General features: G+C 44.2%; 1 pseudogene; it reads left to right on the forward strand.

Annotated features, from left to right (window-relative positions):
* The first annotated feature begins 291 nt into the window (after positions 1 to 291).
* LOC103191814 overlaps positions 292 to 23695 on the forward strand; it is a 40320-nt pseudogene continuing 16916 nt past the window's right edge.

Here is a 23695-nt window from a genome sequence, read left to right on the forward strand (position 1 = left end):
CTATTGACTGTCTATCAGCTCCCCAAGCCTGGGGCTAGACCTTGTTCATAGTAGGTCACCAGGGCCTGCCACAGTACAGGCACCTCTTGCAAATTGCATCCCACTCTCAATGCCATCACATCTGTTCTCTTTCACAGCTGGGCAGCCCTTCGTCTCTCTGACTGGTCCATCTCAGAGGATTACACCAGGAGTCTCAGTGCCTTTCAACTGCATGGTGGCCCCTTCTGCTCCACAGTTGTCAATGTTACCTGGTTGAAGGACAGAGAGGAACATTCAGCCTCTGCTCAGGTCATGGTGGCTAAGGACAATGGTAATTACTCTGTCACCAGTAAGGCATGGGTGACACTGACCCAGCAAGATGCCACATCTAAGATCACCTGCAAAGTGACCCATAGCACCCAGGCAGAGCCCCTGCAGGAGACCATAAAGATCTCCAAAGTGCTCCGTGGTGAGGGGGCAACATCTGGTGGGGCATCACTCTCCTGGCAGCATAAGCATTCAGAGTTTTTCACCCAAAGCCCCACTTTGAGAGTGGGGAACCTATAATTCCTCACTGCCATTGTTGATTCCATAGTTAGCAGTTAAGAGCACAGACCCAAGAGACCAAGTGTCTGAGTTTCAACCCAGGCTGCACCACTTTGCAAGCTGTGTGGTCTTGGGCAACTTACTCAACCTCTTTGTGACTCAGTTTCTTTGTAAAATGGTAATGAAAATAAAACCTACTTCCTAGGTTTCATGGAGGATTAACTGATAGATTCCTGATAAAGTAGGTCTCAGGGTAATAGTTTGTAGTCAACTGCTAACCTAAACGTTGGTGGTTTCAACTCACCCAGCAGTACTTCAGAAAATCTGGATTTCTGCTTCTGTAAAGATTACAGCCAAAAAACTTTAATGAACATAGTTTTACTCTATAACACATGGGGTCACCATGAGTCAGAAATAACTTGACAGAAACTGTTTTTGTTTGGTCCAGAAAAGTGCCCGACATTCAGTAAATTGTTTATAAGTGTTTCATCTTATTATTATTATTTGGTCCCAACTTTCCATTCTAAACATCTTTGTTCTATTAATATTAGTGTTATTGCTTTTTAAATTTAAATTTATTACTTGATAAAAAAGACAAACATATATACACATATATATAATGAATTATTTGCCAGTTCACCAATGTATGCACGTACCAATCCATGTCACTGAATTGTACATGTAATACTAAATATTTATTATTCATCCAATAAATAGGGAATATGCACAGTGTGCCAGGCACTGTTTCAGGTGCTAGGAATATAGCAATGAACCAAATAAAGTCCCTATGCTTTGGGATATTGTATTTTAGTAATTCTTCAAATTATATTTCATAATATGAAATATTTCCAGTGTACAGAAAATAATATATCTAATACCCATTTACTCCTCTGCAACTTTAATGGATGTTACCATTTGGCTATATTTGCCTTCCATTGAGCATGCAAGAAAATAAAAATCATTTCACCCCCATAGAAGTAAAAGTAACTGAAGACCGAGTGAGAGATCTTGCAGCTGATCCCTGGGAGGGCGAAACGGAGTGGGGGTGGAGGTGCAAGGGCTAATTTCAACAGATCTTTTTCTTTCTCTCTCTGTCTAGTTATCCCCACAGTGAAGATCATTGCCAAGCCCTTTGTGAACCATGTCCATGTGCATGAGCAAGTGAATCTCACTTGTCAAGCAGACCACTTCTATCCCTCCCACCTGCATCTCACCTGAATGGAGAATGGACACAGCATCCTGACCGTAGCATCCCCCCTGGTCATGAGAAACCCAGACAGGACTTTTGCTCTGAAGCACATGTTGCCGGCACAGGCCAAGGTGAATGCCACTGTGTTTGTCTGCTGGGTGGTCCAGGATGATTGGCCCCCTGTTGGCACCAACATCACCCTGCAAGCTCAGTTGTCCAGGCTGCAGAAGGGTGGGTGCAGCTTCTCAGCCAGCTCCTCTGGACACCATGTCTGGCGAGGGTCAAGGAGGAAAAATTAGAGCATCTGCCAGAGGCATAGGCAGTAGTCGGTCAGAGACTCAGGGCAGGAGGGAAGGAAGGTGAAGAAAGAGAGGGCTGGTGATAAAACTCTCTCACACACACTGCAACCCACTTCTCCCTCCATCCTTTTCCAGGGCATCCCCAGGGACTTCCATTGCCCTCTCTGCTTTAATGCTTGATTGCAGGAAACGTCAGAGATTAAGGACTGCTTGGCACCAAAATCTCTTCTATAAAGCATATTTCTTAAGAGTGGTTCATTGGGAAGTTTCAAAAATCAACGTTAAAGAGAGGACAGACTCTGACCTCCTTAGCTGGGAAAGAGGGTGGATACAGGTCCTCTCACAGTATCCTCAGAGTTGTCTCTAACACTCACTTTGGTCTCCTTCTCCTTGCCCTTCTCCTCTTCCTCCTCTTTCACTTCTCTCTCTGTTCCCCCTTACCCCCCTTTTCTCTCTTTCTTCTCCCTCCCCTCCCCTCCTGTCCTCTCCCAGAAATTTCCTCCCTCACACTTCTCGATGGTTTTCTCCACTAGGGGGAGCTGTCCCACTGGTAATTCAGACCCAGAGGGGCGCGTTAATCTCATTGATTGAGCCTGGAGCGGTCTGGGAGACTGAATCCTCAGAGGAACAATCCCATTTATCTTTAAATTTACCTGTGTCCTCTCTTTGTTGCAGCAGAAATAAGGAACACAGCCACCCAGCAGGGAATACAGATCTGGGTAAAAAACTCCAAATTAATCCTTTCTGAGCAGAAGCAGTTATATTATCTCTGTATTGATTTATTTTGAGTATTTTTCCCGTCTTAGTTTTCTCCGTCATCTGCATACAGTGTCTATGAACCACTACTACAACATCAGCCCCCAAGGACATGCATCCCTCTAATTACATTGCACCCCTGTGCAGTTAGTTACCCCAGGATCTGCGCGAGGAAGGGCAACCTTCTCTCTCTGGCCCTCAAAGTCCTCTTCAACTTGGTGTCAACATATTTTTCCAGCTCCATCTCCTCGTCTGACCTACGAAACCCTTCACAGGCACCCCCACTCTTGACCCCCTCCCAGCTGTGTGCTGCTGTTCAGATCTGATCAATATCTGTAGAGCGCTTCCTGTGTACTAGACATCCTGCTCCTGTGACCCTGGGAAAGGTGGCAGAGGTTTCAGAATCTCAGGTCTCAAAGAGCAGAGCTGGGTAAGAATGCAGGCCTGTTTACAAATTCATTGTTTTCCTCTCCCATCCTGCCTGTGAACACAAACTTGAATGTTACCTTGAGTTTCTTTTCCAATCTCAATCTTAAACACTGTTTCTGAAATGTATGCCTTCCTGAGCTGTCTTACCTGTCCACCCCATTCAGTTCTCATAATTGGTACTTAGCCATGGGGCTTCTTGAAAGACCTGGCCTAGAGTCCTGACCTGTTTGTGCCTTTCCTCCATGGTCAGACCTGCACAGCTGAGAGGCGGCACTGGGCCTTAGGTTTGGAGGGGCCTAAACGTGGGGACACAATCTCACATGCCAAGGTTGTCACTGACCATCTGTGTAGCTCAGGCAAAGCTCAGCTTCTTGACTGTATAATAATGACGCTGTGTTGGAACCTGCTGAGGATTCATTTACTAACTCTAGCCTGAAACATCGTGGCACGTAGCAGGTGCTCTGCAATGGTTGTTTGCGGTCTTTCTAATACAGAGCTGGGCCTAGAATACCAAAAAACAAAACTCACTGCCATTGAATCGATTCTAACTCATAGAGTCCCCATTGGATTTCTGAGGCATTAAATCTTTATGGAAGCAGTTTGCCCAGTCCTCCTTCTGTGAAGTGGCTGGTGGGTTTGAACAGCCAACCTTCTGATTAACAGTCAAATGCCTTAGACACTACACCACCCAAGTCCCTTGGGCCTAGAATAGGAAAATATTAAAGGTGACTGACTATCTCAGAGCCAACTGTGCAGAAGTAGACATAGCTGTAATGGAATAGAAAGAGCGCTGGCTTGGAGTTGGAACTCCTGGGTTGGAATATGGGTTCTGTTAGCTGTGAGGCCTTTGGGCAAGTAACTTACCCTCTCTGAGCCTGTTACTTCTCTGTTAACATTAAAAATGTGATGAATATCAGTTCTTTAGATGGCTTCTGTGGGTATATGAAACCACTTATGAGTGATTGCTATGTGCCAGATACCCTATGTCAGTTACTTCGTTTAATTTGCCTCAGAACTCTGAGAATTAAGAGTCATCCTCACTTTGCAGATGAGGAAACTGAGGCTTACGGTGTTATGTTTTCTGGCTCATAAGTAGTGGGGTTGGCATGCAAATGTGGGTTGAGTATGACCCCAAAGCCTGTGCTCCTAACTTTTCTCTGTGCCACCTAGTGTTGATAGGGGGCAGGGCACAGACTCTGGGATTGCCTGGTTAAAACTAGCTGTGGACCTTGGATAAGTTACCTAATTACCTTGGATAGTTACCAAGATTAGGTAGCTTGGATAAGTTACCTAATCTGTCCAGGCCTCAATTTCCTTATCGTGAACTGAGAATAGTAATAGTTCCCATCTCTCAGAACTCAGTATCCTCATCTGTAAAATGGAGAGAATATGTTTACCTTATGAGAATTTAATTTTATTATATATACATATATTTTAAAGGTCTTTGCGAATGCCAAAGTTTAGGGATTATGATGTGTGGAGTCCCTTGGTGGCACAAACCATTAACACATGTGGTTGTTAACCTAAAGGTTGGGGTTGGAGGTGCAAGTGTACCCAGAGGCCCCTTAGAAGAAAAACCTTGGTGATCTACCCCAAAAATCTACGATTGAAAACCAGACTGTGGCACAGTTCCACACTGACACACATGGAATTGCCATGAGTTGGAATGGACTCAATGGCAACTGGGAAAAATAATGATGTCAATAGACCAGTAGTCATACGTGGGCAGAGGCTTGCTTTTTCATCTGATGTTTATTTTCATATCAATACGTGATATACCTAGGAATTCAGTATCATGCCTAGAAGCAATCTTATTGATCATTCCATTATGAGTAACAATTCTACAATCCAGAGAAGTCAAGTCAGTGGTCCAAGGCTGCACAGGAATAAAATTAATTCCTTAAATGTAGATTGTTCTTTAAAGTTTACAAAATATTTTCCCCTGTATTTGCTCACCTACAAAATAGTGGGAGGAATGGACTGCTATTATGAAAGTAAACACCTGTTTTAAATAGAAAAAATATTCATACTAACATCTGGCACGGGAGAACAAGCAGTCAGTAAGGCACATTCGTGTGGATTTTTTCACTTAATGCTCACAAGCCCTGTACTGATGATTCCATTCACAGCTTACAGAAGGAAACAGGTTCAGAGAGGTAAAGGTTGCCCAAGTTCTAAAATGGGTGAGTGAGAGAGCTTTGACATGAATTCAGGCTTCCAGCTCTGCTATTTACCAGCTGTGGGACCTCCTGCAAGGCCCGTTCTCTCAGTTTCAGTATCTTTTCCTGTAAAATAGGAAAATGACAGTTCAGGGACTCCCCCTTATCTGAGTAATGCTAATGTCCCCAGTTAGAACAATTTTTAAGAGAAGCAAAAGGCATAGAAAACACAATATTCACAAATGAATTTGTTTCTTATAAAATCAGGCCCCACCCAAACCCCCTCCCTGCCCAACACAGCGTGTGTCTCAGCCCTGTCTCGTGTCATGGAAATGTCTTTGTGGGGGCTTTTATTTGGGTCAACTGGAAGGCAGAGCCTGAAACAAGGACTTGGATACAGATGGCTTATTTGGAAGGTGAATCAGAGATATTGGAGTAGGGAACTGGGGAGAGTGAAACAGGGAGAGACGGACAGCCCAGAAAGGGGAAGCTGGGTACCGGTGTGGACGACAGGGCTGGAAACCATGGGGGCCCTCTGAGGAAGTGTGCAGGCTATTCTTGAGAATTGTCCCTCGGAGGAGGGGAGACTGGGATGTGCCTGCATGGGTAGGATGGTAGCTTATGGTTTTGGAGAACTCCTCAGGCAGAGAAGCAGATAGCAGATGTTGCAGAGCTGGAGGAAGGCTTCAGCATGCATGGTACTGCCCATTCCAGCAGCCCTGAGATCAAGTGACCTGGGAGGTTGTGGGGCGCAGAACCTCTGCTACAGAGGATCCCACTAGCCTTGATTGGAGTGTGTAAACACCAGCCACCATGGTGCAAACAGAATCCAAATCTGCTGCAAAGTGAAATCACAAAGTCTTGCAAAAGTTGTAGGGTTTTAAGAAGTTGATGTAAATGATGGTGGGGAACTGCTGGGATCTCAGGCAAAACCTTGGAGCAGACTGAGAAAAAAAAAAAAAAACGGAAGAGGAAGAAAAACAAAATCTGTGATGATAATGATACTGTAGGCACTTGAAGAGAGAATAGTTTGATTAAAAGAGGTCCCTGTGAAAATTGCTAAAACACTCAATGATTTCTAATAAATCTTCAAAAAGAACCTGCTAATGATTGTGCTGGCAACATGGAACTTAAAATGAAGGAATCACTGGTTCTGTAATATGAGAATTTGTGGAAAAAATTATGCCAACTTTCTTCCATGCCCAATACTTGGTTCATTCTCATTCCTTGTAAGAATTGTTGCATAGCTGCAATTATATGCTGCACTGAATTAAAAATGTAAAAAAAAATTATAATTTCAATTATTTCAAGATGAAGTTTCAGCCAATTCCTTTTTGAAAGTTTCTTTGAAATTGAGGCCTATTTTGCATAGATTTCTTTGAAGTGGCTTCCCACCCCCAACAGCAAGTACCAAAAATTAGAAACCAAACCCTTTGCTGTTGAGTCATAGCCTCCTTATAGGACAGAATAGAACTGCCCTATAGCGTTTCCAAGGCACAGGGTTGATGAAGCTGTCCATCTTTACAGAAGCAGATTGCCACATCTTTTTCCCACAGAGTGGTTGGTGGATTCAAACTCCCAACCTTTTGGCTAGCAGCTGAGCACTTAACCACTGTGTCACCAGGGCTCCTCATATCGAATAATAGTAATAATAATAAAAACTCACTGTCATCAAGTTGATTCCAACTCATAGCAACACCCATTGGGTTTCCAAGGCTGTAAACCTTCATAGAAGCAGACTGCCTCATCTTTCTTCTGCAGAACAGCTGGTGGTTTTGAACCACTGACCTTTTGATTAGCTGCAAATGCCTTAACCACCATACCACCAGAGCTCCTTTGAACATCAAGTAGGTTTCTGTATTTACCTCATTTAGTTTTCTGAGGATTTAATGAGATACTACATGCACAATGCTTCAAGCACTGCCATTTAGTGCATGGAAATAATTATTATCCACTATGCCAGGTCTGTCTCCAACACGGCCATAGACAATGTGTAGTCAGTAGTATCTACTGGTGGCTGCATTGGGCCATTTGAGCCTCTTGATACTTTTTTTTTTTTTTTGGCCTTGTCACCCTCTATCACTTGCTTGGTACTACTTATCTTGTCATACTTTCCCTGGGCACCATCCCCGTTAGCAGGTGGTCACCATCCTGGGTCCTCTCTTCTGAGGGTTCTGCTCTTTGCTTCGTGAAAGCCCTGCCTGTTGTGCTGACGGTGAAAGAGTGCAGGCTGTGAGCATCGAGGGCTGGTGCTCTGCCTTGACTGTCCAACCCACTAACAGCATCACTCATAGAAAATTGTAGATCTGAGTGGGTTGGTGTTTTGGTTACTTAGTGCTGCCATAACACAAATACCACAAGTGGGTATTGCTTTAAAGAACAGAAATTTATTTTCTCACAGTTCTGGAGGCTAAAAGTCCAAATCAGGGTCTCGGCCTTGTTGATTCCAGCTGTGAGGCCCTGTCTTAGTTTCTCATGTCTGCCAGTGATGCCTGGTGCCTGCCTTTCCTCTGCGTGTCACTGTGTCCACTCTGCTCATTGAGGACTTAGAAATTATTGTATTTAGGACCTACCCAACTTTGCTATGGCCTTATGAACAGAACAAATATGCCTTGGTTTAGTGTTAGACTACTCTGTTTTAAAAAAATATTGAATGTTTTATTGTTGTTGTTATTGTTAGGTGCTGTTGAGCTGGGTCCGACTTATAGCAGCCTGATGTACAGCAGAATGAAACACTGCCCTGTCCCGTGCCAGCTCCACAATCCTTGCTATACCTGAGCCCATCGTTGTAGCCACTGGGTCAATCCATCTTGTTGAGGGCCTTGCCCTTTTTCACTGACTCTCTCCTTTACCAAGCATGATATCCTTCTCCAGGGAATGGTCCCTTCTGACAACATGACCAAAGTAGGTGAGACGATGTCTGGCCATTCTCACTTCCAAGGAGCACTCTGGCTGCACTTCTTCCAGGGCAGATTTGTTAGTTCTTCTCGCAGTCCATGATACTTTTAGTATTCTTCACCAATATCACAATTCAAAAGCATCAACTCTTTTTTGGTCTTCCTTATTCATTGTCCAGCTTTCACATGAATACGAAGTGATTGAAAGTAGCATGGTTTGGGTTAGGCTCACCTTAGTTTTCAAAGAGACAACGTTGCTCCTCAGCACTTGAAAGAAGTCTTTTGCAGCAGATTTTCCCAGTGCAAGGCATCATCTGATTTCTTGATGTTTTACAGTATTTAAAAATCCCCCTAATTTTCCTCATTATGAAAACACAGCTGAAAATCTGGTTGGAAAAATTCTAGAAGTCATTAGATCATAATTCCAGAAGCCTAAAATCATGAATGCTTATCCTCTTACAGTTTGGGTGCCAGAAAAACACAGTGTTAGAACTTCTGTTTCTAGAATATTCCCAGCTTTGCCACTTGATCTTGGACAAGTTACTGACCCTTTCTAAACCCAAGTTACTTCATATGTAAAATCTGGCAACCCTAAATCTTCTTCTGTGCTAGACCCTTGACTAGACCCTGGACAAATGACCCATCCTCAAGGAGCTCGCAGCATTCCACAGTGATCTTCCCACGTAATTGTCTGCTTTCTCGGTGTCAGTTCCCCCTACAGTGACAGTGTCCCAGTCTTCAGCCTCCTCGGATTTGGTGGCTCTTAACTTGCCATGTGCAGAGATTCTATCCACACACTGTGCATCTCACCTGGCAGGATAACTAACTGCCAGGTACTCAAGGAAGCTGAGCAATACATGCCCAGGATAAATAATGATGGGACCTTCACCCTGCTAAGCATGCAGTTGGTGAATCCATCAGCCCAGAGGCTGAGCGAGTGCTCACCTGTAAGGGTCAGCATGAGGCACAGCCTCCTGTCTGGGCCAACCTCACACTGTCCGCAGCAGCACAAGCCACTGGAATCCTAGGTAAGCTCAACTCTCTTTCTATGGAAAATTGGGGTCACCTCTGTCCCCTGAGTGGATTACAGAAGGCATTGGGAGGAGTAGGAGTTTGATACTCATTGAGTTCGTGCCCAGCTTAGGAGTCTGTGATTCCGTGAATAACCAGCATGATTTCTGACCAGGGGCTTCCTTGCAATGTGGCCATCCTGAGAGATTCTGTAGCTTCTCTAGAAAGAGCGATCTCTCCACTCAGCTTCCTTGAAAATACCTAGGAAACAGTTCAGTTTAGTGAGCTCACTTACTGGTAATTTTGAGATGTAAATTTCCTTCTTGGTCATAGGCAACACTCTCCTGTTTGGAATAGTCTACTCAGGTTGTGTGGAAGTGAGCTTGCGTGTGCACTGTTTTAGAAGACTTGCTTGGACAACTTTACTCTAAAGATAGAGAGCAGGCTCTTTCACTCAAAACCTCTGTGCCTTAGTTTGCTTCTCTGTACATAGGGTCTAATGAAGGTTCCTAACTCATAAAATTCTCATGAGGATTAAGTAAATTAACATGTGTAAGCCACTCCTGAGAAGGAAGGTTGGGCAATCTACTTCCGCAGTGATACCTCCTTGCCTGGGAAACCCAAGGAGGGGTCGCTATGGGTCGGGTCCCACTGGAGGGCACATAACAACAACAAACTATACATATAAAACCTGTTGCCCTTGAGTGGATTTCAACTTATAGTGATCCTATTGGACAGAGTAGTACTGCCCCATAGTTTCCAAGTCTGTAATATTTTAGGACGCTGACTGCCACATCTTTCTCTCATGGAGAAGCTGGTGGTACTGAACTGCCAAACTTTCAATTATCATCTAAGTCCTTTAACCACTGTGCCACCAAGTCTCCTTAAACTATATATCTAGTTTACATATTCATCTAGAAAAAATGTCAGTTACTGTTATTATTTGAATTCAGGCAAAATTATTTTAAAATTTCGTTACCAGTATTTATAGCTGTGTAAACTTAGACACCACCATCCATCTGTTAGTTTGTCATACTGTGGTGGTTTGATGCTACTATGATGCTGGAAGCTATTCCACTGGTATTTCAAATGCCAACAAGGTCACCCATGGTGGACAAGTGTCAACAGAGCTTCCAGACTAAGACAGACCAAGAATTAAAGCTTGGTGAACTACTTCTGGAAATCAACCAATGAAAGCCTTACATCAAAACAGGACATTGTTCAATCCAATGATCGTGAAAATGGTGCAGGACGAGGCAGTGTTTCACTCTGCTGTGCGCTGGGTCACTATGAGTCAGAGCTGACTTGACAGCAACCAACAACAGCAAACTTAGGCAACTTAATTATTGTCTTAGAGCCTCAGTTTCCTCATCAACAAAATGGTGTTAGTAATACCAACTTCCTAAGATTGCAACAAAACAAGTTAAATGACCACAAGGCCTTGAGGGCATGGAGTTGATCGTGTTCAGGTTTATACTTCTAGAGGTCGATGCGCTGGCTGGTGTAGGACAGATGCTCACATCAGTGTTTGTTGAACCAAATTCACAAGTGAGGGTCCTAGGTCAAAGTCATCTCTTATTTCCAAGTAAGATCTAAGTACAGGCAAGAGAGCATAGGTTTAGGATCAGACAGAATCAGGTACTACGAAATTCCCTTTACTATAGGGCCTCTGAGAGGGTATTTAATCTCACATGTTGTTGTTGTTGTTATGTGCCATCGAGTCAGACCCAACTCATAGCGACCCCTCCTTGAGTTTCTGAGGTGGTATCACTATGGAAGTAGATTGCCCAACCTTCCTTCCGAGGAGCGGGTGGTGGGTTTGAACCACCAGCCTTCTGGTTAGCAGTCAAGTGCCTTAGGCACTACGCCACCAGAGCAGTCCCATTTAATGGTTCAGGGATGCTTGCCCTTATCTTTCTGACTTTCCTCCTGGGCCTCAAGCTGCTACTGCTGAGTTTCACGGTCATCTATATCTACAAGCAGAGGAACTGGGAGAGGTGAGTTGGGGCAGGCTTCAGTTCTTGTGGAGGGATGTCAGGGCCAAGGTCATGGCTGGCAAGAAGGCACTAGAATGAGTCCTCAAAGTCACACAGTGTCCATGAGGGTGATCCAACCTCAAGAGAAGGTTTTGACCACCCTTCTTTTTTCAAATGTCTTTTGGAATTCTCAGATGCTTCCAACTCTCACACATGGTATGGTGTCCTGGTGATCGAAGGTTTTCAACTTTACTTCCTTGGGATCCTTGAGGTGAAGGTCCAAGGTGTGGTAATGGGATGGAAGTCACAGCTTTGAGATCCAAATTCCAAAGAGTCCCCACATAAATTGTTAAATGTTTCAGTTTTCATATTACATTGATTTGGAGTGAATAAGGAAATGACTGCTAAAATCAACCAATGTAACCTATCTGAGGGAACCGGAGGCTCTGATGTTTTGTGTATCTAAGTGGGAAAGATAAATATAAGTATGGGAGAAAGTCCAGAACCCAGAAAAAGCTGTTGGCATGTCATGAGTAGGAGCTTCATTTCTGCTCTCTGCCATGAATCTAGGCCAAGAAAAATGTTTGCCATATACTAGGTGCTCAATAAATATTTTTGAAATTAATGAGTGAATGAATGGATCTTTTCCCTATAGTTCCTGCATGCCCTGAGATACATTGCTTTCTGCCCTCACCTAGGGGCTCACCTCAAGTGGGGAGTTGAAGCCGCAAGGACTTGTAGATGACCCCAGACCCCTGCCCCCACGCTGCTCCACCATGGATCTGCTCTCCTCCTAGCTCCCTTCTGAAGCTCCTGACTCAGCACTTTGGAGCTGAGTCAGGGATGGTGATGGTATGGACTTTGCAAGGGGATTCAGAAATGTCTGGACACTGCCTTCACTGAGCTTCAGATTGGGCCTGGCTCCACCAAAAGAGAATCAAGTAGACCCAGAAAATAGGTTTCCACCCAGCCTCTGATCATGAACAATTTACAGAACAAGTTTTACTTTTATCCAGAGCTTTTGAAAGTATTGTTTTATTTTAACACAAATATATTTTGAAATCACTAGTAACCTGAATAAGAATTTTTCTATTCTGAATGATTTCAAGCATGCTGAAAAGTATAAAGAATATTAATATTTTGCCATTAAGGTCTTCAGTTCCCTTTGTAATTCACTGTCCTGAATTTGGTGTTTGTCATTCCCAAGCATGATTTTATACTTTCATCACAAAGGTATAAATCCTTAAGCAATATATGGTATTGTTTGACATGTTTTAAATTGAATATAAATGCTATCATACTGTATACAACATTCTGGAATTTTATTTTATTTTTCCTGCTTAACACAGTTTTTGAGATTTATTCATGCTGATATGTGCTGCTCCATTTTATTAATTTTTCACCACTCTGTGGTCTCTGATTGCAAAAATATGCCACAAATTATTGAGTCTTCTCATGGTGGATATTGCAGCTTTTTCACAGTTTTGCTAGTACAGTTTTGTAACGAACATTCCTATATTCGTTTCTGTGGGTGCGTGTGGGACAGCATCTCTCGTTTGTCTAGTGCGGTCCACACAGCAGTGGTGTGGCTATCATTTGGGAGATTTTGTTGGACAAAATAAAAAAACCAAACTCACTGCCATCGAGTCCGATCTGACTCATAGTGACTCCTCCTTGGGTTTCCAAGGTGGTATCACTATGGAAGTAGATTGCCCAATCTTCCTTCCAAGGAGTGGCTGGTGGCTTTGAACTGCTAGGCTTCTGGTTAGCAGTCAAATGCCTTAGGCACTACGCCATCAGAGCTCCTTTGTTGGACAGAAGAAGGTTTCAAATTTTGATCTTTACATTTATGCCTTTAATTTACCTAGATTTTTCTCCTCCAACACACATAGGAGTGTGTGTTTAAGATAAGTGGAAGGGGTCTTTTTCCCCCCCCCAAAAGGATAAAAAAGAAAAAGGAAAACAAACTCACTGCTGTCAAGTCCTATCTAGCACTCACTCATATGTACAACCACTTTGCCATATATCAAACTTCCATAAATTTGTGGATAATTTCATGAGCTCCTTATCAATTTGATCTACTTATCTATCTGCCAACACTACACTGTCTTAATTAGAGTGTTGTTAGTTTCTGTCAAGTTGGCTCCAACAATGGTGACCCCATGTACAACAGAACAAAACACTGTCTCATCCTGCCTCATCTTCACTTCATGATTGTTGGTATGCCTCAGTCCATTGTTTGGCAACTGTGTATTTTGAATGTCTTGAAACCCTGGGGCTTGTCTTCTAGCACTATGTTGTTGTTGTTATGTGCCATCAAGTCGGACCTGACTCATGGCGACCCCTTCTTGGGTTTCTGAGGCAGTATTACAATGGAAGTAGATTGCCCAACCTTCCTTCTGAGGAGTGGCTGATGGGTTTGAACTGCCAGCCATCCGGTTAGCAGTCAAATGCCTTAAGCACTATGCCACCAGAGCTCCTTTCTAGCACTATAGTGGACAATATTCTGTCAAGAGCCACAGGGTTTTCATTGGCTAATTTTCGGAATTGATTGCCAAGCTTTTCCTCCTAGTCTGTCTTAGTCTGGAAGCTCTGCTAAAACCTGTCCACCACGAGTGGCATGCTGGTATCTGAAATATTGGTGGCATAGCTTCCAGTATTGGTTGCACACCAGCGACCTTTATATTTAAAAGGCAGTTTGGCCAGATATAAAATAATTGCCTCATTTTCTTGCCTCTTGAATTTCTAATAGTGTTTGTGTATTTTTAACATTAAACATTGATTTTACCTAACAGAGTTGGTGTGAAAAGCTAATGAGGTTACCTATTTATGGTGCTGAAAGCAGTACCTGGAGCATATTTCATCTTCAATAAGTGTAGCTGCTACAGCTCCTTCATGTCATATAGAGTTTCATCTATTGTTTTTAATTAGATATTTATTACTATAATGTCTTCTTTTTTCAATTCTGTGAATTTGGGGCAAGCAGGGAAGATTACACCATGTGCTCACTTGTCACATTGAAATAGGAATTTGGATGGGCATATGGTAACTTTCATAACTTCATTTGCTAGTTACTCATGTCAAGTGAGAGATCTGAGGTCCACCATAGACAGAGTTTCCTAAAGTCATACTGTGTTAGTCATAGCCTCTGAAGGAGAAACCATTTCTTCTGACAAGGTTGTGTTTCTAAGGTAGAATTGCATTAGGGAGATGTTGGTAACCTTTCTGTGCACAGAGAATAATTATAACCACCATTTATTGGTTATAATGAATTATGAGCCAAGGATTTTGCATAGATTAGTTTGGGTTATTCCTACCATAGCTCTATAAAACCAAAAACCAAAAACCAAAAAACCAAACCTGCTGCCATTGAGTCTGTTCTGACTAATAGCAATCCCCAGTGGGTTTACAAGGCTGTAAATCTTTACAGAAATAGATTGCCTCATCTACCTCCCACAGAGCAGCTGGTGGGTTTGAACTGCCAGCCTTCTCGTTAGCAGCCAAATGTCTTGCCCATTGCACCACAAGAGCTCCTTATAGCTCTACAAGGCGCATGCAATTACTTTCATTTGCATACAATCAAACAGGCCCAGCGAAGCCAGGTAGGAGGAAGAATCAAACGTGGGTCTTTTTGATTCTGAGTCTCCTAGTGGCAGGGATGTAGGAATCTGGGATTCCCTACAAGCAAATACCAGGCAGAGCTCACTAGGGCAAGCCAGGCAGGGGGATGTTGATGTGTAACTTTCAGGAAGAGCGAGGACAGGCTTCAGACCTCAGTGTGGTTCAGACATGGACAGGGATGATGCTCCTTTCCCTGCCACTCTCCCTTCCACCCAGCCCTGGGCACCCACAGACAAGGGAACAGGGAAAAACATGCACCTGCTCTTTCGGCATCCATAATTAACCCCTTGATGTATCCAGTCCAAATGATACTGATGAGTCTAAACCATGAGACAACCAAGAGCCTCGGGTGGAGCTGCTGTCACCTGTGTGGATTAACAAAGGGCAGGATCCAGAGAGGAAGTAATTGATCCTGGAATGGAGGGGGCAGTCCAGACATAATCTGGGTTCTAGGAGGCCCAGGGAACCTGGAGAAAGCCACTGGGAGCAATTGACACCAAGCAGGAAAACTCATTCAAAAGTAATTTTTTTTTTAATTGTGATTTGGGTGAAGATTTACAGAGCAAATTCACTTTCCATACAGCAGTTCACATATACTTTGTCTCATGTCATTGACCACAGTTTACCACAATGCAACAGCTCCCCTCCCACTTCCTCCCCATAGTTACCTCTTCCCAGTGTCCATCCCTCCATGCACTCCTGCCCCCTGAGCTGTCTCCCTGTGCATAAGCAGCCCTTCCTTCTCTATGATTGTTCTTCAAAAGTAATTTTTGAGTTTCCTGATTTATTTGAGAGTCCCGGGGTAGTGCAAGCAGTCAATGTGCTCAGCTACTAACTGAAAGGTTGGAGGTCAAGTCCACCGAGGGGTACCCTGAAGAAAGGTCTGGTGATACACTTCCAAAAAATCAGCATTGAAAACCCTATGGGGACACAGTTCTACTCTGACACACATGGGCTCACCATGAGTTGGAATAGACTTATGGCAACTGGTTAATTGGCTAATTCACTTGGTACCAAGACTCCCAATAATTACCATTGGGTTTCAGGCATACTATATTCATGATCTCCTTTAATCTCCACTAAAACACTTCAAGGCAAGACTTGCTATGCCCAGTTTAGAGATGACAAAACTGATCCTGGGGATGTCCTGTGACTTGTCCAACTCCTTAGAGTGCCCTGTTGGTCTGGGCATTCATCTTCCCTCTCTCTCTAGTTCCATCTGCCACAGTGGTAAATGGAATAGGTGCAGAACAAAAGGTAATGAAATTGGTGTGACTTCTATCCCCTCCTCTAGGAACCTGCTCATCATTTGCTCCATCATAACTCTATTCCCTCTTTATAGCCCATAATCCCTACCTCGCCCCATAAAGCAGATACTCATTAACCTAAACCTTGTGGGTTCAGGGGCATAAAAGTTCTGAGGTCCACATTAGACTGTGCATTTGGGATAAGGTATACCAGTAACATCAGTAAAGAGTAAGAACCAGGCAGATCTGGTTCCACTCCAAAGCTGACCGGGTGCTAGAGAGCCCCTACTCCATCCTCCAACTGAGTAGTGCTTGGTTGAGGCTGGTACAGAATGAGGCCACAGTCAGTCACATCCTAGGGTTCTAGGCTTGGAAGTTTGGGGCATAGCCCAGAACCACAGATCCTTCTTGGTCTGAGGTTTCCAAATGGAGATTCACCATGGAGACCTCAATGTGAGGTGACAGGCCACGCACAGACAGCACAGGCCTGAAGGAGGAAGGAAGCATTATTTTTGCTAGACCTGTCCAAGCTACTCTGAAAATGTAATGTGATTCATGGCTTGCCTCAAACAACTTTATCTGCCAATTTTTATTTCACAATCTAGAAACAGGAACTATCTAGAAGCAGGTGCTTTCCAAAGGACATTTTCCTGATAGATCACAGCCACTTCTCTCAGATCCCAAGAGACAGGGCTTCTCTTCACCCTGCAGAGCAGACCCGGTCCTCCCCACACAGACGTTAGCACACAGTAGGCTCCATGGACTCTAAGATGCCCATTCCTGCCTCCCAGCCCCTCCGGTCTCTGCCCTTCCTGCTGCTGATTCTGCTGCTGGGACTCACAGATGAACGTTGCCTTGGGTAGTTTGGTAGTTGATGTTATGTGTCAACCTGGCTGGGCCTGGGTGAGTGGCTGGGCAGCTGGATGTAGTTATTCCCCACAATGAGACTGGTAATCAACTCCATGGTGGAATCTACTGCAAGCAACTGAGTAGCTGCCTTAGGGATGTGGTCTGCTTCCTGTATGTAAGAAGATGCTTTGAGAAAGGTCCCTGAGCTTTTTGGCACACTTTGATCCTGCATGTAGCCGAGTCTTCATTCAGCAGCCTGGCATGATTGCCTGACAATCTTGGGACTGTTTCTGAATTTGACCTAGTGACTTACTATGTTGCTTAATAAACTTGGGGCTGATCTACCTTGGGTTTGTCAGCTTCAGCAGCCAGCAGCTGAACGAAGAGAAGCCTCCAGCTTCCGTGGGCTAAGAGAAAGAGGCAGAGCTAAAGCCCAAGGTCGAGGGGCTGTTAGCCAGCCCCTAGAGCTGGCACTTGAACTTGGACTTCTAGCCTCTTAAATTGTAAGAGAATACATCCCTGTTTGTTAAAGATATCCATTTGTGGTATGTCTGTTAGGGTACCACTAGAAGACCAAAACAGCTAGAATTCCCTCTTCCTGTCCCCTCAGCCTCCTGCTGCTACCAGACTTCTAGGCACTCTAGGTAAACAGATGTGTCATTCAAGGGCTGCCATAGAAGGCCGAGGACTGGGCGTTACCTGAGAGCATAAAATCAGGGAGCTGAGCAGTTTCTCTGTGGACCCATTACCTGCAACTGGTTACCAGAGACCTCAAATCAGATGATGCTTCTAGCACAGCATAATAATAAGTTATATTTTTATAATAATTTCCATTGACAGAAAATGTTTTCAAAAGGATCATTGTTTAAACCCTTTCAAGACAAAATTACTTTCTACTTTGAATTTTGTTGTTGTTGTTGTTGAAACCATGTGTTTTCAGCAATGGAAGGCATTTTGAATGAAAGGAAAAATATTTTTATCCAGATACTAGGAACTCTGGTAGCATAGTGCCTAAGGCACTTGACTGCTAAACAGAAGGCTGGCAGTTCAAACCTACAAGCCACTCCTCGGAAGGAAGATGGGGCAATCTACTTCCATAGTGATACTGCCTCAGAAACCCAAGGAGGGATTGCTATGAGTCGGGTCTGACTCAACGGCACATAACAACAACAACAACAATGGATTTTGATACAATTAGTGGGATATATATGTCCCAAGGGGTCTCTGGTGCTAGGATTTGTGGAATGAGGCCAATTTCTTCAGATCACTCAGTTACACAGGCCCACACTAGGTGGCAGAATGCACTAAAAGTGGGATAGCAGCATCTCCTGCCGAGGCAAAAAATGTAGGTAGGCATTTTGTTTCCTTTTGGTTACAAAAGAGTTAAATTGAAAATCTTGAGATGGGGAGATTATCCTGGATGATTGGGGTTGGGCCTTAGAAGGGCAAAGGTCTTTAAAGAAGTTGGGAAAGGAATTATGTCCAAGGAAAAAAGAGGCTGTAGTGAAGTAAGGTAGGGGTCACAAGGCGATGAATGTGACGCTACATGGAAGTTGGAGAAAGCAAACCATGGATTCTTCCCTAGAGCCTCCAGTAGGAAGGCAGCTCTGTGGACACTTTGATAATAGCTCATAAATGCCCACTGAGCCTGCCTTTGTTACCTATTGTTGCAGTAATACAAATACCACCAATGGAAGACTTTAAAGAACAGAGAGGCACTTTCTCAGGTTCAGGAGACTACAGATTTGAATTCAGGGTGTGGCTCTAGGGGGAGGTCCTTCCTTGATGGTTTCAGCTTCTTGGAGCTGAAGTAACTCTCGGCATTTCTGGTAGATGTGTCTGTCTCCATCGTCTGTTTTCCTCTTCCCCATGTGTGTGTCTTTGTGTCCATTCTGTTCTTTTTATAACTCAGAAGTGGTTATGGTTAGTGCCCATCCTATTTTGTTATGTTCTCATTAACATAATAAAAGGAAATCCCTATTTATTTCCAAATAGGGTCATATTTACAGGTATAGGAGTTAGGATCGCAACACATATTTGGGGTGGGAGACGCAATTCAATTCCTACCAGCCCTTAAAAGCCATTTTTAACACTGACCTCCAAAACTGTAAGATAGTAAAGCTGTGTTGTTTTAAGCTACTTAAACACACTCTCACACACACACACAACCAAACTCACTGCCATCGAGTGGGATCCGACTCATAGCGACCCCACCTTGGGTTTCTGAGGCAGTATCACTAAGGAAGTAGATTCCTCTTCCTTCAGAGGAACCGCCAGCCTTCCGGTCAGCAGTCAAATGCCTTAGGCACTACACCACTCGAGCTCCTAAGTCTGTGACAATTTGTTCCAGCAACATTAGGAAACTTGTTCAATATGCTTAGTCTATGGGGTAATAGTGTCGGGACTTCAAACAACATCTCATTTCTTCTTCAAGCTTCATGTTAATCATATGTTGGGTGCTCCATATATCACCGTCACTTAAGAATCCAGGCCGATAGAGCAGACCCACCATGAACCTGTGGGTCTCTGTGGAAAAGGGAATTTGATCCATAGAGGTTCCTGGACCTGCAGTTACATGCACAGCCCAGAAAATATCTCACTCACTACTGCTCACTGCTCATTATTCTAGAGTAGTCACACGGCCCCCTCTGCTGCAGTGTTTCAGAAAGGGCAACACTCCAAGTGACTGGAAGCTGGAGAACTAGAAACACTTGGTGAAAAAGACTATGTATGAATATTGTGTGGAGCTCTGGTAGCGTAGTGCCTAAGGCACCTGACTGCTAACCAGAAGGCTGGCAGTTCAAACCCACCAGCCACTCATCAGAAGGAAGATGGGGCAATCTACTTCCGCAGTGATACTGCCTTGGAAACCCATGAGTTGGGTCCGACTCGACGGCACATAACAACAAGAACAGTAAATGTTACGTGTCAACTTGGCTGGGGAGCTGGATGTAGTATTCCCCATGGTGGGATTGGTAATCAGCTCCATGGTGGACTCTATTGCAGCAGCTGAGTAGCTGCTTTAGGGATGTGGCCTGCTTCCAGTATGTAAGAGGCAGCTTTGAGGAAGGTCTGCACTTTTCTTTTTGGCATGCTTGGATGCTGCATGTAGCCGAGTCTTCTTTCTGCAGCCTGACATGTCTCCTGCTGATTTTAGGACTGTCTCTGGACTTGAACTAATGGCCTTCCATGTTTGGTAATATGGGGACTGTGCCATTTATTTGTCAACCTTGGATTTGTCAGCCTCAGCAGCCAGCAGCTGCCTGAGTGAAAAGACACCTCTAGTTCCAGTTGGCTGGGAGCAAGAGGCAGAGCTGAAGCCCAAGACTGAGGGGCTTCTACCCAGCCCTTGGAACCTGGCACTTTGAACTCAGACTTCTAGCCTCCTAAGCAGGAAGAGAATAAAATCCTGTTTGTTAAAGCCATCCCATTCGTGGCCTTTTTCTGTTAGAGCAGCACTAGGTAATCAAAACAGCTTGTTTAAATTTTGTTTCCTCTTATAAGCAACATTGTTGTCAATATGCTTGAATTTAAGGCTCTGCACAATTATCCCATAATTTTCTGAGCATAAACTCCTAACATTGTATTGCTGATGCACAGGACTTGCACAAAACTGATCCAGAAAGTGGTCTTTTTACATCCCCCCAGAGCATTGTATAAGAGGCTGTTTGCTATAGGAACTATAAGCCAGCTCTGGTAGCATAGTGCCTAAGGCATTTGACTGTTAACCAGAAGGCTGGTGCTTCAAACCCACTAGCCACTCCTCAGAAGGAAGGTTAGACAATCTACTTCCTTAGTGATACTGCCTCGGAAACCCAAGGAGGGGTTGCTATGAGTCGGGTCCGACTCGACAGTAGTGAGTTTTTGGCTGAATTAAGTAGTATGTAACAGAACATTGACTGGCTCTCAGACTCTCAGAGGTTGGAGAACCAGGGGTGTGACTAAAAAGACAAGGAACATGCCCCAAGCTTGTCTCAGCAGTGCTTCAGGTGAGATCTCTTGTGCTGTGGCAGAGCCTGGACAGAAAGAAAACAGAGGGTTGACCAGTTGCTCCTGGTCTTCTGCTTGCTTCACAAGCCCCAAGGTCAGAGTCAGGAGGGATCGTTCAGGGGCAGATCCCCAACCATGTGCACGTGCCTTAGCTGCAAAGGGGCTGAGAAAGCTAGGATTGGGCACTTTCTTTTCCAATAACGCACATGAGTCCTTTCCCCAAAATAACACGCAAAGATAAGGAATCCTGAAAGCAGGATTTTGTTGTTACTGTTCTTCATATTATTTTTAGTTTGGCAACTGTTCTGCTTACTTAGTGCCACTGACAAGAATATACCACAAATGGGATGGCCTTAACAAACAGGAGTTTATTCTCTTACAGTTCAGGAAGCTAGACACCGAGTTCAAAATGCCAGGCTCTAGGGGCTGGGTGAAAGCCCCTCAACCTTGGGGTTCAGCTCTGCCTCCTGCTCCTGGCCCACTGGAGCTACAGGCTTTTCTTCACTCAGACAGCTGCTAGTTGCTGAAGCTGACAAGCCCAAGGTTGACAAGTAAAAAGGCACAGTCTTGATGTTACCAAACCACACGGCAGGCCATCAAGTCCATTGAAAGTTCCAAGGCCAGCAGAGCATAGCAGGCTGCTGAACAACGACTTGACTACATGCTGAGTTCAAGCGTGCCATCAGCTAGAGACCATTCCCCAAGGCTTTTGCTTATATACAGGAAGCGGACCACATCCCTAAGGCAGCTACTCAGCTGCTCACAGTAGATTCCCCCATGGAGTTGATTACCAGTCTCACCATGGAGAATAACTACAGTCAACTGACCAGCCACTCAATCAGGCTCAGCCAATTTGACACACAAACATAACCACCACAGCAACTCTTTGTAAATTTTAAATTATTTCCAAATAAAAATTTTTTAAAAATCACCACTTAAATGCAGGACCAGAATCAATAGAAAACAATGGTAAAAATACAGATGATGAATAAAGAAAAGGATGTGGTGTCCTGTCTATGTTTAAAAGGGGAGATTTGCAGATGTTTCCAGTTGCCTTCAAATTGATTCCAAGCCAAGGTGACCCCATATGTCAGAGTACAACTGTGTTCCGTGGGTTTTCAATGGCTGAGTTTTCAGAAGTACATTGTCAGGCTTTTTTTTTTTTCAGAAGCATCTCTGGGTGAACTTGAACCACCAACCTGTCAGTTATATAAGATGATTCAAATAGCAAGGAAATAATTAATTATAGCTATCCACTATTACTATTGACTATAGGTCTTGTCAATCTTGATCTTCTTTGCCAGTTTGGTTAAACCCAATAAAAAAGAAACTTCATTTTTTTCTTTTAATTTCTATTTCATTTTTACTAAAGTTGATTTAAAAATTTTATCTGGTTTACTTATTTTTCTCTGATTTGCCTCTCTATATTTTCAGGGAGGAGTCCCTGGATGGTGCAAAGAGTTAAGTGTTCAGATATAGCCAAGAGGTTGGGGGTTCACATCCACCCAAAGGCGCCTTGGTGGAGAGGCCTGGTTATCTGCTCTTGAATGGTTACAGCCTTGGAAACCCCATGGAGCAGTTCCACTCTGCACGAGTTAGAATCAACTCCACTGCAACGAACAACAGTAACAACATACTTTTGAGGACTGGGCCTTTCTCATCTCCGTATTGCCTTCTTCTCACTTCCCTCTCCCCAGAGAACACAGCTTTGTGGTTTGCCTGCAGTAGGTGATGCTACCTGTGGTTAGAAGAGGAAATGAATGAGTGAGTCCCTAGCTGGGCAGGGGGTCCAGACTCTTTAGCTTTGTCTGGCTAGAGACTGGAACATGAGGCTAACTTTGTGTTTCTCTTCTGGAGAGGCGGGGGAAGGGGGGCTGCAGGTGATCCAACGTGAGACCTTATCGGTCATATTCAGACATAGGTCGCTCTGTGCTGCATCTCATCCTCTCAGCAGCCCTTGAAGCCCATCACAGGTTCAGGGGGACCGGGCTACACTGACAATTATTTTTCAACCATGCCACCTTTCCTCCTGATAAATCCAGCTTTGAACCCCAGAGCTCATCTCAGACAGGGCTCTTCCAGAGAGGGCTCAAGGCTCCACTCAGGCCAGGTTCACACCATTAATCACTGTGTACTTCAGTTTCTCCATTGGTCATGCAGGGGGCAGGGGCTTCATTGTGTCCCCATGATGGCATTTATCCATATATGTAGGACTGTGAAGGAGGGATCCTTCACTGCCCCTTCTACTGATGAGGCATCTGAGGCTCCTCAGGTAGACCAGTCTTGTGGGGAGGTAAAGGAGTCAAATTTGAACCCCAAACAGCCTGTCTCCACAACCCCTGCTCTCTGCAACAACTCACTTGTTAAAGTGAGTTGCTTGTAAAAATGTAAAGAATGTTCTAGACCTCTCCTTTGAAAATCTTGTACTGTTCTATTGCATAGCAATAAGCACTAAAAATAAAATAATAATAATAAAAAGTCTTGAAGGGGGAGGAGGTGCTCACTTTGTGACCCAGATCCTACAGACACAGCAAAGGCTCAGGATAAGGACCCTGTTCCTTAAAGAGGCATCTGAGCATCCTGACAGCCTTGAGGCATCTGTCCCCTCACAGCCATGACGTTGCTCCTCCTCCAGCAGCCTGGGAGCCAGCTCTGTATAAACAGCAGGCTGATGAACAGGGAGGGACCCAGGGCAACCCCACAGAGAACGAGTGCCCACTGCACAGCTCTGAAGACCGAGGATGCTG

The sequence above is a fragment of the Orycteropus afer genome, unplaced genomic scaffold, assembly GCF_000298275.1.
Source record: "Orycteropus afer afer isolate SDZICR_OR568_19922 unplaced genomic scaffold, OryAfe1.0 scaffold00020, whole genome shotgun sequence".
Taxonomy (NCBI): domain Eukaryota; kingdom Metazoa; phylum Chordata; class Mammalia; order Tubulidentata; family Orycteropodidae; genus Orycteropus; species Orycteropus afer.